Source organism: Sardina pilchardus, chromosome 11 (assembly GCF_963854185.1).
Source record: "Sardina pilchardus chromosome 11, fSarPil1.1, whole genome shotgun sequence".
NCBI lineage: Eukaryota > Metazoa > Chordata > Actinopteri > Clupeiformes > Clupeidae > Sardina > Sardina pilchardus.
In genome coordinates this window covers 2,730,117-2,736,116 of record NC_085004.1, presented here as the reverse complement: position 1 = coordinate 2,736,116, position 6,000 = coordinate 2,730,117, and the positions used below count along the sequence as shown (strand labels likewise).

The 6,000-nt window shown below is 41.9% G+C and overlaps 1 protein-coding gene across 1 annotated transcript in view; it reads left to right on the top strand.

The window, feature by feature from the left end:
* The window catches only part of bnc1 (basonuclin zinc finger protein 1), a 29,446-nt gene that overhangs the window by 397 nt on the left and 23,049 nt on the right, over positions 1-6,000 (top strand). The window lies entirely within an intron of this gene.

The window sequence follows — 6,000 nt, the reverse complement described above, 5'->3', positions numbered from 1 at the left end:
CAGTACCATGCGCACACCTTGGCGTAGATTGTCACTTTCTTTGGGCAGCATTTTCGGACAAGTGAAGCCATCAGTTTTCGGAACGCGGGAGTGGTGGAGTCTGTTGTGTTGATGGTAAGCTATGTCATGTGTCACATAACATCATGCAAATGTACACTTTTTAGTGTAGTTTAGCCATACGCTAGTTTAGCCATAAGATGGCTCATCTTGTGAATACGCGTTTTTGAAGACCAAATGTGCAGGGACAGTTTTCTCTTGACTCCAGATAATTGAGCATTTCAACTGTTCATTTTCAAAAATGGCAACTGAAGAAGTTAAAGTTGACATTTAAAAAAAGTTCCCTATTTAATTGTTTTATTATTTTACTGATAAGTGCCCTTGGATTGTTTGAATTATCATTGTTTACTAGAGAGTACAGTAGGTTAGATTGAGCCATTGGTTAAGTTTAATTACACCTGTAACTTGGAAAGCAGTTTTTTTTCATGTCATCTTAATTTTATTTTAATCAGGCCTTGGAATCAAAAAACATTTGGATGGACTTGTATACATACTTATCAAAAAGTAGTTAAGTAGCCTAGTTTTTCAAAATCTCACTTATTGGCTTATCACTGTTGATGACTGGCAATCATGTTGATGGCTGTATATTCCTGATGCTCAAGACATAGGCAGGAATAGTTTTGAAAATGTGTAAATTAATTAAACTGATATATGGACCACCACTTCATATGTTTTGATGGGAACGGGAGTTTTAAACAGTCCAGAAGCAAAAAAAGCCTACTGTTGATTACTGTTTAAAAGTGCATTTGGTACATTTCGTAGATATGACAAGAGTTCGTTACGAATATGCATACCTTTACGCCCCTACTCTGGGTTAACGGTTAAGGTAACATTTATGTTAGAATTTATGAACCATGCACCTCCCTTAGGTGATGTAGTTTTAGTTAGTTCATTCATATTTATTACACTCAGTTGTCAAGAGGCCAGGTCAAATGAATAATGAAGGATTTAGGAGGATAGACTCCTAACATTAATTTGCCTTTCAGCAAACATTTAAGTACTGCAAAGTGGCATCAGCTTACTAAATTAGCTCATTTGAACACTTGTCTGTTTTTTTTCTTTCCACAGCTGAATGTGTCCAGCACCATTTTTGTGCAGAGGAGTTCAAGTATACAGTTGGCGTAAGCTTGGGTGAACTCTGAATAAACCTGGATCTTATGGCTTTGCCACAATTGTGTTAGATCTTTTTTTTTTTGCCCATACAGGAGGCCACATACATTGAGTTTACACAGTGCTTTTTCTTTGCACTTTTTGAATATATAGTCAATAAAAATAAATACATTATCTATATTATCTCCTGTGTATAACATATGCTTTTATGTTGAAGGTCTTAAGTAAAACACATGTCATTTTAATAATAAGTAATAGTGAATTGTTTATATCAATGATTATAATTGTATTTTACGGCTAATGTAGGCTAATTCTGAAGTTAATAAACTGTTACCTACTTGACTGTTAAGGAGACCTCTTTTTCAAAGTGTGCAATTTATAGCAATCTTAAACACTTTCTTTTTTGGCATAGATTGATTGATTGGATGATTTAATTGAATTAATTCTTAGTTTGCTGTCATTGTCCAAACAAAAAAATATATTTGTCTCTATCTTAACTTGTTGAAAAGTCATTATTATTAATCTAAATAGGAAGTCTACCAGCTATCCAAATTCAGCTACTGCATTCAGTATTTATTATTAATATAATGTATTAACATTTATGTGTGTGTGCTCATTCCATTATGGAGCTTTGTGCACATGTGTTCAGATTCTATTACAAGTGTTTTGTGTCTGTGTTTGTTTTGATTTGAAACCCTCATTATGTTCCAGAGATAATTAACACATGGCTGTCTAATTATACTCGAGCCATATGACATTGGTGCATGATTGTCCTCCTTTTGTAACTTGCCACCAACTCATGCACACGGTGGAAAAACACATGTCTTCACAGGAGGTAGGGTGAATATTTTAGCATCAACAAAGGCATTAGCAATGTCAGGGTAGTTGATGCTGTTGGGGTTTTAGAGTGCACATCTGGCAGGAGCTGTGGGCGTAGCTAGTGGCAGCTCCCTTTCCCCGTACCAGTCTCTACAAGGGAGCTGTCGCCCAGCTGATTTATGCTTTCCTAATGTCACGGGATAGCAATGTGAAAACTGTGGCATAAACACCCAAATGCCTCCAAAGTTCTGTGAATATGATTCAGAGACTAGGGAGGAGTGTTCCGAACCTCACTCCACCATTCCGTCCGCAGCCCTCCCCATGGGCCAGTGAGATAGCCCCAATCTGCCTGTGCCTTGCTGTTACAGACACAAAGAGGTGATCATTACCAAGGGGGCTGGTGTTATCTCAAAGTGACATACTGCTTGCATTTTTAAGCCAATTTTTTCCCTTTTTTGTGAAAAGCAGGGCAGCTTCAGGTAATTGTCCTTGACTGAAACCACCAACCCATCCCTCTTATCAGTTGTTATTTTACAAGTGCATTTGAAGCTGGACTCCAACCCTTTCCAGAGAAAGCTGGGTAATGGGAGGCTGATAAATGGCCACTGGCCTTCAAGAAAGGCTCAGAAATACAAAAACTCTGGGAACTCTTGTGAATGGAAAAAAATTTATATTGTGTTAAGAATCCCACCAGGCACCGTGAGTGCGATTCCACTCCTACAGAGCATTCCTCCTTTTATACAAAATTTCAGAGAAACTTTTTAGGTGCTGGGGTTTTGTTTTGCTTTTTTGCTTTTTTTTGTGGCAGAAATGTCATTCCACTATAGATAATATTGTGATAAATTAACACGAAAATGATTTGGCTAACGACTTTCGCTTGCTCCGAGCAGGCCCGTGCTTGTGTATTCTGTTTTGGAGGCGAACCAAAGGCAGCAGAGTCCTCCAAGGAGCCCCGGCACCAGGGCAGAGCAGGCAGCTCTCTGAGGCTCTGAAACATTAATGCTGAAGCTGGATTACCAATGCCATCGCAGGCATTGCGCTTGAGTATATTGATTTTCTTTCTCCGCATCCAAAAAAAAAAAGGCGGTGGGGGTAGCATGGAGGCAGGTCTCTTATGAGATTTCCAACTTCTCTTTTACTTTGAGTCTTCTCCTTGTCCATGTTTGTTGGTCAATTCCACTGTCGTGGATTTCCTCTGAGATTTCTGAGGGTTTGCCCAACTGACAATGACCTGGGGTGCTTTAGAAAGCCTATTCACTTCAAATAGTCACTTGAACATTCAGAGGAGCACATCACGTGTTTTGCAACAATAAGCCGTATATGTTTTGTCTTTACTGGTTGCAGGGCAGCGTACACAAACTGAAGTCATGGTCTCAGGGTCAACTATATCTGGCCAGTTGTCAGTGTCCAAGTAAACAACAGCAGAATGCCTCAATGGGTGCGCATCAGATATGAGCATTGAATGCAGTAGGAAGAATATTCAGTGCCTCATTGTGGTGTGTTAAATAACATTCAGCACTGTTGCCTTCTCATGAATATACACACTGTGTAGGAGGGCACAAGTGGCTTAGTTGGGGATCGGCTCGTAGCACAATGCAGAGCACTACAGCTCAGATACAGAGGCTTCACCACATCCACTGAGCCGAGCCTCAGCAATGCATGCACGCTAAAGCATCTTCACTGAGAATTAATGACGTTGGGGGAACAGCACAAAACCTGCGCAACAATACATTGCCTAAGGGCTCTACAGGAGCTAAGTGTTGTTGACAAAAGGCACAGCCTCATTTTTGAGGGACTACCTAATTACAGTCATCATGTGTTCATAGGTGACAAAGTCTAGACAAGGTAGGGGGGGGAAGTCATCCGTTAAGGCTGAGTATGATTGTTGACCTCAAATGGTGGTTTTCTAATCAGTGAGACTGCTGATGGAGGAGAGAAATGGCGTTTTTTGTGGATACCCACATGAGGACGAACTCTGACAAGTGAGAGGAGCTGTTTCCTGAACTAGCCTGGAGTGCTATTTGTCACACGCCTCTCACTTGTTCACTAGTGACTTAAAAAAAGGGAGTGGTAGGGAGGACACAACTTGGAATTTGCTTGAACAAGTAATGGGTTACTTGGAATACTTTTGTTGCCCCAACAAGCAAATGCAGAGCCTATGAGAAAGAGAAGCTGAGTTTGGAGGAGATTGGCTGGAAATACCCATTTTAGTTGTGTTGTGTTCTGCTGTGCAGAGCTGGGAAGGAGGGAGTGAGAGAGGGAGGGAGGGAGAGAGGGAGGAGGCTGAAGAGTATTGATGATGTGTTGGCAGCGGTGTGAGGGCCAGCCTGGCTCTCCTCATCAGCGCCGTGAACTGTGGGCGTCCACCGAGCCCCTCCGCTCCCACTCATGTCAGGTAGCGTGAAACCTGATCAAGAGATAAAACTGCCATTACACTCCGGACAGCCAGCCCTCGCCGTTTGCTGCATTATATATAATTTAAGACCATATTTTTCTTACCCCAAGCACAAACACAGCAGCTTGCCGGGATCATTTGAGAGTTTCGAATGCGTTGTACGTTTTTTTAACGTAGCCTCTTTGATTGAGGTAACCTCAAGACCTGCATATTAATGAGGGCTGTTCCTTACACCATTAATGACGTTTAATCTTTGGTCTCTGCACAGAAATTGTTATTTATTCTCTCTTCACAAAATGAGGTGAAATATGAGAAACTCATAACAGCGGAGAATTTTATCTCGGTTCTTGGCTGCAAACCAGTTGCTCCTGAGACGGAGGGGAGGACAGAGCCTGAGAACTTGGCTGTTCTTCGCTGGCATGTTCCAGGAGTGTGGGGGTCGACATAAGCCTATCTGCGCAACTCGGCATTCTTTTTCAGTTTGATAGAATTTGAGGGCTTTGGCACTCCTCACCGTGCCTCCGTGCCAGTTGAGTGTGGTGCTATTCAAATCGCTGTCCTATGGGTCTGGAGGGCTCAAATTATTTGTATTAGGTAGAGTTAAGAATAGTAGGTTTATTTTCTGAAAACGTCTCCTGAAATTGTGTGCAGCATACGCTGTGAGCTACTTGAAAGACCTAATCCCTTTAATTAAGTGAAATTATTTAATGTGTTGCCACACAAAAATTTACTACGTGTCTACCAGTTCTGTGCAGCCATAGGATACATGCTCAGTGTCAGATTGTAAGAAAACATTTTGAGCTGAGCTCTGAATTGATAGGTGGAGATTCTGCCTTCTTCCGCACAGATGGTTAAACTCTAGTCACGAAGCAACCATTTATGGGCGGCGGGGACGTGAGACAGAAAGCCACATTAGGTGCCTGCCTTGAAACGCTGATTGATGTAACTTTGGCTTTTGCAGCCCTTTGGCATAGGTGGAACAGGTGTGACTCTGCCACAGAGTGGAGCTCAGACAAGCTCCATCACAGCACAATGAGGTCATTGTGTAACATCAACATTCTTGCTAAAGGCTTCAGCTTTTTTACAGGCTGCGTTGCTAAAGGTAGCCATCTGGGAGCCTGGGGATCCAGGTGAGGAGGATTTGAGCAAGATTTGCCATATAAAAAAAGGCTGTGTGCAAACCAGCTGTGTGGCGAGACTCACACCCCCTAGCCAAAGACTATGAGGTCTGGTAATGTGTTGGCAAACTTGAGCTTCTCTACCCCCCACCCCTCGGTGTTTAAAAATAGTTATTCATGCCCTTGAGATTGTAGTTTCCTCCTTAGTCAGTGTAGTAATGACAAATGAAAACCTGAAAATCATAACTCGAGGAGGTATTTTTTTCCACCTACGTATGAGAAAGCAGGCTTACTGTCTACGTGTACAGACCTCGCAGATCAGCTCTCCGTTTTAGGAGAGCTGTCGTTGTTTTGATCCAGCTTGAGCCTGTTTTACCTTTTTCTCTCTTTTTCTGTTTTTTTTCCTTCTCTGTAACAGTGAGACATGTATCTCTTTTCCTTCTGTCGTCTTTTTGCTCAGGAGACCATTGGAGAATTGGGACTGGCGAGTGTCGAAAAGTG